This window comes from Acipenser ruthenus, chromosome 3 (genome assembly GCF_902713425.1).
Source record: "Acipenser ruthenus chromosome 3, fAciRut3.2 maternal haplotype, whole genome shotgun sequence".
Taxonomy (NCBI): Eukaryota; Metazoa; Chordata; class Actinopteri; order Acipenseriformes; family Acipenseridae; genus Acipenser; species Acipenser ruthenus.
Genome location: NC_081191.1, coordinates 17,298,489 through 17,311,234, shown reverse-complemented (window position 1 = coordinate 17,311,234; position 12,746 = coordinate 17,298,489). Strand labels below are relative to the sequence as shown.

The window sequence follows — 12,746 nt, the reverse complement described above, 5'->3', positions numbered from 1 at the left end:
ATGATTCTTCTAAATGCACAACCGAGGTATTAATTTGATTTTTAAAAACGTCTGCGGGGAGAATTGATTTTCATGCTTCTAGTAAAAGGGATTAAATGGGGTCTGAGTGATAAAATGCAGTTTTCAGAGTAACAAAATGAAACCGATGATATCTAGCATTATAACTGCAGTGGTTCATGGCTGGTGGTACAGGCAGTGAGAGTGTTTACAGGGATTTTAACTTTAGAAATAAATATGGAAAATGGAAAGGTTGCTATAATTGTTCTTTAGGGTGGATTAGTAGGGTGCTTGAAATGTTCCTGGAGTTCCAATGAAGAGCCAGACTGAATGGTGTTTACACAGTGTAATAGGATCGCATTGCATTTAAGTGTTAGGTGGTAATAATGTAGCTCCCTGAGGCTCAGATCCAAGTGTGCAGTCAGGAAAGGATCCCATCTGGTGCAGGAAGCTAACCAGCTTTCCAATCAGGGCCTACAGAACAGAAACCCAACCACATAATGCAGAAGGTGACAGAGCAAACACAGGCTACTGGGGATTGACCTGGATCAAAATGGACCTGTGCCTTCATAAACACCCAAAAATGCTGACAAGAAAAGAAAAAAAAAAAAATCAAGTTTGCTCTTGAATCTCTGGATCAGTAGTGATTTATAGTCTATGTTGGCAGTGGAATTGCCAAGTCTTCAAGATGAATCATGTTGTGAAGAATGAATCTACCTTCATAAAATAGTTTGTCTCAGAAGGTGATTTAGGCAAATAAGATTAAATGTTAATTTTGGTAATAATTAGAGATTTAAATCTTGTCATCATCAGTTAACTGGTTATCATGGGTTAAGTGAAGCCTGTGGTTCATTTTTGCAAATTGAAAGTCATGTCTCTTGAGAGCAATCCAATTCTGTCAACACTGTAATCGCATAGTTGCAGCAGTTCTTGTTGTCCAGGCATTTAGACAAGTCCAGTTTTATGGCTGACATTTTCCCCAAGTACTTGGTCACAAATTGACTCAAAGATTTTAGATTTTAGAATGTACTTTGGCAGTGTCTAATTTGTAACACACACTGTAAATGGGTATCTCAGCGACAGAACACAGATATAAAAATACTGAATTTCAGTTCATCCTGAAGTTTATTCCAAGACCACAGTGCAAGAAAACGGAATGCTTTTTTTCCCCAAATTCTGGATAAACTTTAGGAACGATGAAACTTAGAACAGTCTGAGATCTAAGATCATAAGTACTACTAGAGGTAATTAACAATTTATTAAGGTAATTTGGGACTTTGCCAAGGATGCTGACTGTCACAAAAAGGCTATTGGCAAAATCCTACACCTTAATGAATGTGGATACTTTGTAAATCATGTAGACCTAACATCTGTATAGTGGATGTAGGAAAATGTTATAATAAAGGCATTTAAGTAATTATGTGATACATTTAAGGAATTTAACCATTAACTCATGCCTACAGGGGTCAATTGTACACATACACTATTGTTAAGTTGCAACTATGGAATCTGGATGGGTGCTGGGAAGGCCCTACTGCATCGGCACCAAGGTTGTACTGGAAGTGCATGAGTGTTGGCCAATAAGTTCAGTAATATGCAGGATTGCCAATATATGAAGGTTCAGAGAATCTTGTTTTTTAAAGCTGTACACTGGAACTACAAACCACTTGCTATCTGTATGGAGCCTAGTCTTTCTGAATAATAATGAAATGCATACATGCTGCATACAGTAGGTTGTTTTGCAGTTGTTTTCCAGGTGCAACATTGCTTATCTTGACTTATTCTGAAAAGTTAGTTAATCCTCTTTGTGCTGGGTGGCACACAGGGCAGCAACAAGTGTTCTCCATCTCTGCTGGTTGTAAGCGATGTTCTCAGCTGGGCCCACGTCAGGTTTTCTGTTGTCAGTTCGATGTCATAGTCCGTTATTCTCCAGCTCTCAGGCATAGAGCAGCACAGACAGGACACAGCTACGGTATAATTTTAGCTTGGTGAATCTGCTATATGTGTTGATTTCCAGGTGGCTCTCAATTGGAAGAGGGTGGTTCTGGCTTTCCCCAGTCTAGATTTAACAGGGGTGTAAATTGTGATCCATCTTATGTCTCTATTTTGGTCTTCAGTTGTTGTCCTCAGTCGATAGGCAAATTGAACAGGAATGCTGACATCACGCATCCTTGTCGAACACCAGACTTTACCTTGAAGAATGTACCGGTGTTCTTTCCAACAGTGCACTTGAAGTTGGCATAGACTTGCTTGATGATCCTTATAAGTTTTCCTCAGATCCCATAACTGTGCATGATCTTCTAGCTGCTTTCTCTGTGTATACTGTCAAAGGCGCCTCTGCCATTCGCTGCTTTGCACAATAATGTTCCTTAGCGTGAACATGTGACCTTGCCTGAAACCAGCTTGTTCTTGTCTTATCGGTTCGATTTGCCCTGAAAAGGCAATACTGAAAAGACAATACTGAAAAGGTAATACTGAAAAGGTAATACTGAAAATAAAATAAACTGCAGCTAATTTATCTATTTTTATTTCAAGTGACATAGAGTGCAATAACTAGGGCATGAAGTTTTTGGTTTTAACCGATAATAAGCAAACAACTGCTCTCTTACTATATAAAGAAAACAGCTTTCAGAAGGCGGACAGTGTGCAAAGACATTGCTACTGACCAGTCATACATTTTTGTGTACGTATGTCATAGAATACAGTCGTTAGAGTGACTTGTGACGGGTGGGCTGAAAAAAAAAAGAAATCCACAGTGTTGTAAAATTATTTTTGTTATTGTTTAGGACCAACAGATTCAGGACCAGTAATTATTTGAAAGTTACATTAACATTTCAATTTGCAAAATGAATAATTCAACATCAGTATTACGATCAATAAAATAAAACTTAATACTGGTAAATAAAATATATACTTACTGTTAAAAGGCTAATAAGTCAATTGGCTAAACTCCTGTTAACATTAAGCTTGCTTTGCAGTGGTGTATAAGTGTTAGCCTTCTAATTCTTTGAGTGGTGTTTATTTTTAATAATACAAAATAACCGACTTTGCCAAATAATAATTAATAAAACACCTTCGAACTCAACAAAAAATAAAAACCTAAAAATTCAAGCCCTACCAATTACATATCCCTTGCTGTGGACATGGATTCCATGCACAGCACTATTAGAAAGTGATCACTAGGTGGTGCTGTGTTTCATGGTTCTTTGGATAGAAGGGGAATCCTGCAGTTGATTGTACTGAAGGCAAGAATTGAGAAACACAGCTATACTGGCTTAACTATAATCTTAATTTAACAAACAAAAATACAGTCTGATAAATTCCAACTTTTTAATGTATACTGTGTATGTACTACACTGGTATGCTGAATATTCAATGACACACACACACACACACACACACACACACACACACACATATATATATATATATATATATATATATATATATATATATATATATGTATATATATATATATGTATATATATATATATATATATATATATATGTATATGTATTTAAATCATTGGATTTATTTGTTTACTGATTACAGTTTCTTTAATAAGCATGTAGTACATGTTTGTGGCTGTGGTATTATATTCACGAAACTGTACCAAACTGTTGTCTGGTTTCTGTTTTATTCATAAAAACAGACACTGGGGGGGGGGGGGGGATTCTTAAATACGGCCCTGTATTACAAACTGTAAAACATGTTGAATTCATACATAAATGATTATCAACATGTTCAAAATAAACATACTGTATTAAAACATGCATGTTTCATATTCATTCTGGGCTCTGAAATAACTTGCGTTTGACACTCGGAAGCAATGGAAAGCACTTTCAGGTAGGTTTTTTTTATACTGAAGCAGTATCGTAATCGCCAAAGTAGCCTTGACCAGCTTCGGGCAGAACAATGGCAGCCCCTAATACAGCGCTTCAGTGATATCACCTCCGTGAAATTGTCTCTAGAACACACAATACACATGTTGCTGGGGTATCTACTCTGTGGAAGGAAATACTTTGCATTGCATAGCTGACCTAATTAAATGCAGCCTTACAAGCTGCAAGGTTGGGTACACCATGTATGTACATCCATATCCAAGTCACAGTTTTGCATGTATCTAGAGAGCAGCTTATCCAGTTTATTGAGTGTACCAGTAGATGGGGGAATATGGAGAGTATTTTTCTGTCTTACATTTTTACATAAATCTAGACAATCGATTGTCCAATTCTGTTGGACAGTCTTTCTGTGTGTCACACCTGTATATGTAGTCTAGAACTGCTTATGCAGCTATAATACAATGAAAGGACTTTCTTCAGAACAAATCAAAAAGAGGAGCAGAATCTGGAGTGTATTGAGGCACCCTGTCATCCAGAGACTTGCTTAAACTTACTGACACCGACAGTTCTTCTGACAAGTGCATTCTAAATAACATGACAAGAATATATGTAAATATTTCAAATGAAAAGTTCGGTACGATACATAGAATGTGAACACAGAAGAGATAAGGATGAGTAATGCCAGTTTTTAAACGAATCAGAACGGCCTTCATTATAACAGTACAAATAAATAGGCCTGCCCCCAGTTTGTCGTTTGTCCTCTCTCTCTCTCTCTCTCTCTCTCTCTCTCTCTCTCTCTCTCTCTCTCTCTCTCTCTCTCTCTCTCTCTCTCTCTCTCTCTCTCTCTCTCTCTCTCTCTCTCTCTCTAAAATACAGTTCCATTTGAGATCATTTTGAACCCTCCCTCTTGGCCACATCGTGACGTCAATAGCAGCTCCTTGCATATGTTCTCTTTGCAAAGCAACAGCCTGAAAATCGCATATTCTTCGGAGTGATTTTGACGCTAAAAGAAACATTAGCCGCAGCCTCTACAGGAACACACTTTGCACCATCTGATTTGCTTTGCTTTTTCGCAGACTGAATTTGTTCACAGTAAGTTTTGTGTTTAAAAACCTCTGGTGTGTTGCATTCGTTGCTCTACTTTGTAATGTTTTGCTCGTGTGGTTGCGATTGCAGAAAGCGGATGCAGAGGGGAGATTCGGAGTAGCACTGAGAACAGGCATTGCAACAGTTTTCAGTCGTGTGAAATAGACTTGCAGTGCAGAAGTGAAAGTTGTAGTGTATGCACTTTGTATAAAGCTAACGACTTTATATACGGAAGAATGGAACGTTGGAGTAAATAATTGTGATCTCATTGTTTTCATTGCAACACCGTTTACTGTAATGTAAGAGCAAAAGGTTGTTATTAAAAACAAAAACTGTTGTACTATGCAGCATTAAACTTATGAAACAGGAACTCCATTTTGATACGCTACTGTATATTTAATTTAATTAAAATGCAGTCCAGTGCTAAACCTCGATATGAGGTTAAGCATTGCCACTTCAGTCATATTTCTACAGCATGTTAAACATGCTTCGGATATATTGCCACCCAAGTAGGAGTTGCGGTTATCCTAGTGTCATTTTTTTTCATTGTCATTGCAGATTATTATTACTAACTCGTAGGCGGCGATTGTTGTGGAAATGAACCGCGTAGGTCGTATTTTAATTAATTCCCAGAATTACACTTCTGAAATTCAGTTGTTTGCACTATGCAGGACGATCGTTACTATTATACAGCTATAATTATACAGCTTATTCATAATTTGTGAATGGAAATGTAAGCATGTAGTACGGTAGAACTGTTATTGAAAGTTCAGTGAGGTGACAGTTGCACAAGGCAACATTTGTTTTGCATGCTGTCGGTGTTTTTAAATAATGAAAGTCAATGTGCGGAATGGGACTGATATAGGAGTATAGATTTGTTTGGCTGTCCATTTTTAAAGGGACACTGACTTTTAGCGCAACTAGAAATACATGTTGTGCTTGCTTATTATCTTTATCTATACTTGTATACTGTCTCTATTTAGATTGTAATAAACTGCTTACTGCACATGACATTTTGGAGGGAACCTTTAAAATACACCACATCTACTTTACCCCCTAACTGAACGCTGATAGTCCCCTACAGCCTAGAACATGGAGGTGTTTCCCCTGTATGCAGATAGTCCCCAACAGCCTAGAACCTGGAGAGGTTTCTCCTGTATGCTGATTGTCCCCTACAGCCTAGAACATGGAGGTGTTTCCCCTGTATGCTGATAGTCCCCTACAGCCTAGAACATGGAGAGGTTTCTCCTGTATGCTGATAGTCCCCTACAGCCTAGAACATGGAGGGGTTTCCCCTGTATGCTGATAGTCCCCTACAGACTAGAACCTGGAGGGGTTCCCCTGTATGCTGATTGTCCCCTACAGCCTAGAACATGGAGGGGTTTCCCCTGTATGCTGATAGTCCCCTACAGACTAGAACCTGGATTGGTTTCCCCTGTACTCTGATAGTCCCCTACAGCCTAGAACCTGGAGGGGTTTCCCCAACACTCTACTTGATTGTAATAGTACATTATTTCTGCAGCTTTTTGTGGGTCATAAAGAATGTTTTCACTGATACTGTTATTAACTGAACTGAAAATATGGGCCTCCTACCTTCATCTCTCAGCATTAGGATTTATCTGCTTACATTTGTTGTGGCTTTAAATTGATCTTCAAACTATGGGGTTGGAGAAGAGGTGTTTAGAAGAGACACTTGAGTACCCACCTGGATGGAACAATGAGTATATATAAGTAAAGAGCAATAAACTGTTGGTCTCACAAGCTGGACTGTCTAAAGCATATCAATGGCACATTTAGTTTTGTGGATTTTTGTCAAAATAAATACAAAAAAACTAGAGCTTTTGGACTAAAATGACCCATGCTAGAGTGAAACTACTGATTGGGTTTGTGATGCCTTGCCGTGAAATGCGCTGTGAATCCAATTTTGTTATTTTTGTGATTTCACTCCATTAGTTAGAGGTTAATCAATTCTAACCTTCTGTGCTGGAAAAGACTGCTATACTTTGACCCATAACATATCACACACCTAGTCATAACACACACAATTGTGTACTCCAAAGATTTAATTTAAATGGGGGATGTCATAGATTCAGCAGCTTTATTGCTAAAGCAACAGGGTTTGAATACATTTATTTGTATTTTAGTGAAGACTGCTGTAGTTCTGTTAGGCATTCCTTCACTGACTGTTTACAGTCACTTCATGGTATTGGCAAAGAATTATTTGAAAACAGCATCTCTGGGAAAGGACAATTCTCGGTAACGCTTTATAGTGCATGGCATAAATTTAATATTAATTGCATATTAAATTAATGTTAAATTAATATTTGATAAATATGCAATAGCTGGTTTCTTGCTAAATGTTAACCAAATGTCAACCAAATGTAGATTGAAAATGTAATTGCATATCATGTCCATTTATATCATGTTTTGTTACCCTTGAAAATATGAAATAATTTCCCACTGTTTACATGTCCGTATTGAAAATACAGTTAATCTGACTTAAATGTTAATGGAAAGTAACAAGGAATAATTGAACGTAAATTTAATATTAATTGCCTATCTATTAAATATTAATTTAACATTAATTGAATATGCAATTGCATATCTATTTAATATGAATTTATGCCACGCAATATAAAGCGTTACCCAATTCTCTTACAGTATTCCCTTGTGATTTTAACACACTACAGATCATCCAGCTGTCCTTATTAGGGGTGAATGCCCTTCCAGAGGGGTACGAGGCCCATGTGACATACTTAGAATTTCTGTTTTGCATATTTTCATTTTTAATTATATTATATATTGCCCTGTCATGTAAGTGCAAGAGGAAGTTCTCCACTTGTAGAAACTGGTTTTGAATTTTATTTTAGAAACTAAGCCTTCATTAACTAGCACTATCACAAACGTTATGGACAGACACAGAACACTGATTGATTTCATTTTATACTTCCAATTCTCAACAAATGGGTTGCAAAATGGCTTGGGTGTCTGTATTTTACAGTCATGTTATGACCGATTCATCGATTCACACGGTGAACCGTGATATTTTTCTTCGCAATACGATTATCGATAGTGACCCCTGAACATCCATTAATTTGTGTCTAAACTGATTTAATTAGAGAATATGATTTATTATCATGTACTCTAGCAGCCTCACCTACCATTCACTGTGTCGAGTGTGTTTTTGTCTGCTGGCAGCTGAGTGAAACGGAAGCTGAGCGGAGGCGGGTTATTAACGTTGATAATCTCATCAGGGCGACGGAAAAACTGGACCTGCTCTGGCCGGTTTAAAATCCATTGTGGACTCGCCTCATGTTCTATAAGACTAGTCACGCTGTGTGTAAAATGTGTAAGGCTTGAATTTGCAGGGCTCCAGAGTGGAACTAAAATGGTTGCAAATGCGACAAAAAAAATTGTAAACAGTTTTTTCGGGGTTAACACAAAAATGTAAGCGCAGACAGGTGCTGTATTAACACCAGCAGAATACGGTAATCCAGTTTCATGCAACAGATGTGACGGTGACCAAACGTGTTCGAGTGTTGTGTAAATACTGCAATTTAAACTTGTTTTTTTTTACTGAAAAAGAAATGGTAACATGTAATCATAAGAGCAGTCTGTTTTACATGCTGTCAGATCAGGACTTCACTGACATTGAGCATTGGAGCTGCTATTTCCCATTGTACACTGTACACAATTAGAGGTACCGTCACCAATTCCAGACACAACACTTGCAAAATATTTTGAATATAAGAACATAAGAAAGTTTACAAACGAGAGGAGGCCATTCGGCCCATCTTGCTCCTTTGGTTGTTAGTAGCTTATTGATCCCAGAATCTCATCAAGCAGCTTCTTGAAGGATCCCAGGGTGTCAGTTTCAACAACATTACAGGGGAGTTGGTTTCAGACCCTCACAATTCTCTGTGTAAAAAAGTGCCTCCTATTTTCTGTTCTGAATGCCCCTTTATCTAATCTCCATTTGTGACACCTTGTCCTTGTTTCTTTTTTCAGTTCGAAAAAGTCCCTTCGGTCGACATTGTCAATACCTTTTAGAATTTTCAATGCTTGAATCAGATCGCTGCGTAGTCTTCTTTGTTCAAGACTGAATAGATTCAATTACTTTAGCCTGTCTGCATACGACATGCCTTTTAAACCCGGGATAATTCTGGTTGCTCTTCTTTGTACTCTTTCTAGAGCAGCAATATCCTTTTTGTAACGAGGTGACCAGAACTGAACACAATATTCTAGGTGAGGTCTTACTAATGCATTGTAAAGTTTTAACATTACTTCCCTTGATTTAAATTCAACACGTTATTTACTGTATTGTGATACGTGTCGTTTCGTGACCCTCGTATTGTGATATGTATCGTATCGTGAAGATACTGCTGTTACCCTCCCTACTGAAGAGGTGGGGACAATTTCACTGTCCAGTTGAAATGACAAAGGAATTGCAAGACTGCTTGAAAGTAAGGCTTGGAAAATTTACATGTTTGCTAGATGCAAACTACATCTTGATAAAAAAAAAAGTGTTAGTGCTACAGACTAAAATATCATTTTTTTATATATTTCTGCAGCAGTATTTTAACTAACTAATTTTAACATGAATTTTCTGCAGCCATTTGTCAGGACACTGAATTATTGTACTGTGTGCGGTATTCTAAAAACAACAATCTTAATAGCTGGCAGTGCTCACTAGTTTCTCCTGCTAGTAGTTATTCATTTCTTTAAACCCCTTCTGCAACGTAAATGCCTCTATATGTTAGTTCTACAGTGTATACATTTGTAGGCAGTTCTGTCTCAATAGTGCATTTCTTGTATATTTCATGTAGCATCAGTGTAAAACTGTTTTAGGATATTATTTTTCTGTAAATGTTACCTAATAAGAACAATGTCCTTTAATAATACACATAATACAATACACAAGTGTCCGCTGGCAGTCAATGCTGTTGGTAGAGTACTGTTTAAAGGCATTTCATTTTTATGTCAACCCAGCGTGTTGATTCTGGATTGGGTCTACAGTTTCTCAGATGTGTCTTCATGCAGCCCTAATTTACTCTGAATACTTTGCAGTGCCTTCCTGCCTAGTGTCATGCTCTGTGGTTTAACTCCAGACCGAGGTGCACCTGCTGTGTTATAAAGCTTCATTCTGACTGCAAGAATGCCATTTAAACTACTTGAGTTTAGTTTCTGTTTTTAAATTGTTAGCCAAGAATCCTAGGAAATCAATACATAGCTGCTTTTTCCCATGGTGAAGCACAGCAGATGCATTGCTCGCTGGATTTGTTACAAATAAAAGTATAATGACACCGAACACTTGCAGAGCAGAAATCTGTCAGTGAAACAAAACAATAAGTTAAGAAAACTTATGTTTACAAATATTTTTCATGTATACATGGTACTGTATGGAGTGTAAAAAACCCCACTATATTCCCTTAATAGCAGAATGGTAGATTCATCATGACTGTGTGTGGCGGAGTGTCCCGCCCCTATTTATTATTATTTGTATTTGTTTGTGGCGTGGATAAAAGCGCAGCGTCTTTTGTTATTGTTTTTGTATGTTTAAAAACCCGTGAGGATGCGTGACTGATCAGCTACTGATTATTTAACTAGCTGACAGTCATGCATCCTTACCAAACACGTGCAGACTGTGGCCGAGGGGTAATAAGATAATTAACAGCTAGTTAACCCCTCGGCCAGAGTATAAGAACCTGCAGCTGTCCGTGCTGCAGTGTTTGGGTGTACAGAGAAGAGGTACGGGGAGATAGAGAGGAGACAGAATTTAACAATTGCTAAAAAGTGCAGGATTAGCCAGCACGACACTTACTTGTTTGTCTGTCTGATTCGTTTGGCCCTCGTGCCCTTTGGTTTTGTTGTTTGGTTCAAATCATTTGTTTTGTTTGTTAATAAATTCAGCTGAACGCTGTTGCGTTCAGTTTCACCCGCCCATCCGTTGTTTTGGTTCAGTTACTTCCTGGTCCGTGACGTCACCACACCTCACCACTGCGAGCCATCCTGCCACACTGTGGCATGGCACAAGTACAGGTATCTGCAGTACAGAGATTCTGTAGATACAGTGGTATGTGGATGGAATGCCTTAAGAAATGGGTACAGTTAGTGTACAAGGTAGAGGGCCCAGGCTAAAAATCAATAAAAAGTGTGATATAACTGTGTAAAGCCATTCAAAAAGTAATTCTGTAAATGCATGCTAAAGTACAGTGCATAATGACAATAGTAAACCTTAATTAGGAAGAAATGAGGTATTATCCAGAGCCAAACATTTTTTTTCTTTTTTCTTTTTTATTCAATTGACTAAATTAGGTTTTCCCTCTCCAGTCTACAGAACCAAAATGTGATATTTATTTCCCAGAGGTTTCTCCCAAACTGCCTTGAGATTTCCTCAGGGAATTATAACATGCAAGCTCACTCACATAGAGGCAGGCAGCAGATTAGAATGATTTAGAAGTACCAGGGTTTGCCTTTTATAGCTGGTTACTGCAGTCTTGAGCAATGGCAGGTAAGTGCTACACCATTATCAAAATGTTGACTTTTACATTTTTAAAATACTCAAGCATTATACTTCAAATCACAATAAAATAAATCTATTAAACTGTACAATGCTACCTGGGTGATAGGCTAGGGATTGCAAACCAAACATTATCATTACCTCTCCATTCTTGTGTTGCAAATAATTGGTCAGTGCTTGTTTTTTATGCAGATATATTAATTCTAACCCTAAAGATGAAAAGTTGCCACTGCTTCCTTGTACCTATTTGTCTGAGACAGCTGTGACACTGACATTGAGAGGGTTGCTCACAATGTGCCCCTGCGTGAGCCAACTCAGGGACAGATGCGTTCACAGTAGAGCAAAAAAAAAAAACCGATCAAAGCCGTCCTCTAAAGCCTGCCACTTTTGTGGTGTCTGAAACTAGGGCTTACGCTTGTCAAGTGACCCTGGAGAGCCTTCATGATACATCAACAGTCGATTGCACAGTTTTTTTTATTTTTTGGTTGTCTGGGCATTTAACAAAAAAATACCAATACCAAAATACCAGCAGAGGGGTTTTGGACATTTCTTTCAGTACAGCTTACGCTATACAATACTTTGCTGTCGAGATGGCGAATGAGGAAATTAAAGGTTTGCCACTGGATAACATGAGCTGGAGGGGGGAGGGGCAGATGGTGCTCAGTTTTCAAAATTAAAATTATTAGTGTTGGCGTACATTTTGTATGTTTCAAACATACTCTACCATAGCACTTCTCTTACACTGTCTTGTACACTAGGTATTCAGTACATATTTTACTGAAGCAATACAACCACTATAGGTACAAATATTTTTAGTTTGTTTTCTTCCTGCATCTGACCTGACATCACCACTTAGCCATCCTGTCACACCAAGACATTTCAGTTTTTTATTTTTCATTAACTCTTTCACAATAATAATTATCTTGCCTCTTCAAAGTGTTGACTAGGTTGTGTAAATCAAAGGAAAAAAAAAATCTCATTTAAATGCATCAAGATTTCAGGTTGTAACACAACAAACTGTGAAAACGTCCAAGTGGGGGTGAATACTTACTATAGGCACTGTATATTTATACAAATGTTGTTTATACATGTTTATACATGTTTATACAAATGCATGAAGCAAGTAACATCTTCTGTGCATATCTGTGACACCCATGCAAGTGTTTTGTATTTGTTGAGATTCATTAAGTGGTAAAGAAAGAACCGTTGTTCATTGCTAGAACTGTGGGGCTAGATTTTAAAAGCTGTTTATGCCATATATTTATAAGCATCTTTTTTTACTGAAAGGAAAATAAACACA

The 12,746-nt window shown here is 37.7% G+C and overlaps 1 protein-coding gene across 2 annotated transcripts in view; it reads left to right on the top strand.

The window, feature by feature from the left end:
• Window positions 1–4,727: 4,727 nt before the first annotated feature.
• The window catches only part of LOC117394447 (neurocalcin-delta), an 85,619-nt gene continuing 77,600 nt past the window's right edge, over window positions 4,728–12,746 (top strand). Inside the window, exon 1 of one of the 2 annotated variants that reach the window (XM_059012632.1) lies at window positions 4,728–4,932. The gene's annotated coding sequence lies outside the window, so the exon portion shown is untranslated. The remainder of the gene's footprint in view (window positions 4,933–12,746) is intronic. The other variant, XM_033992731.3, reaches the window with a different exon arrangement.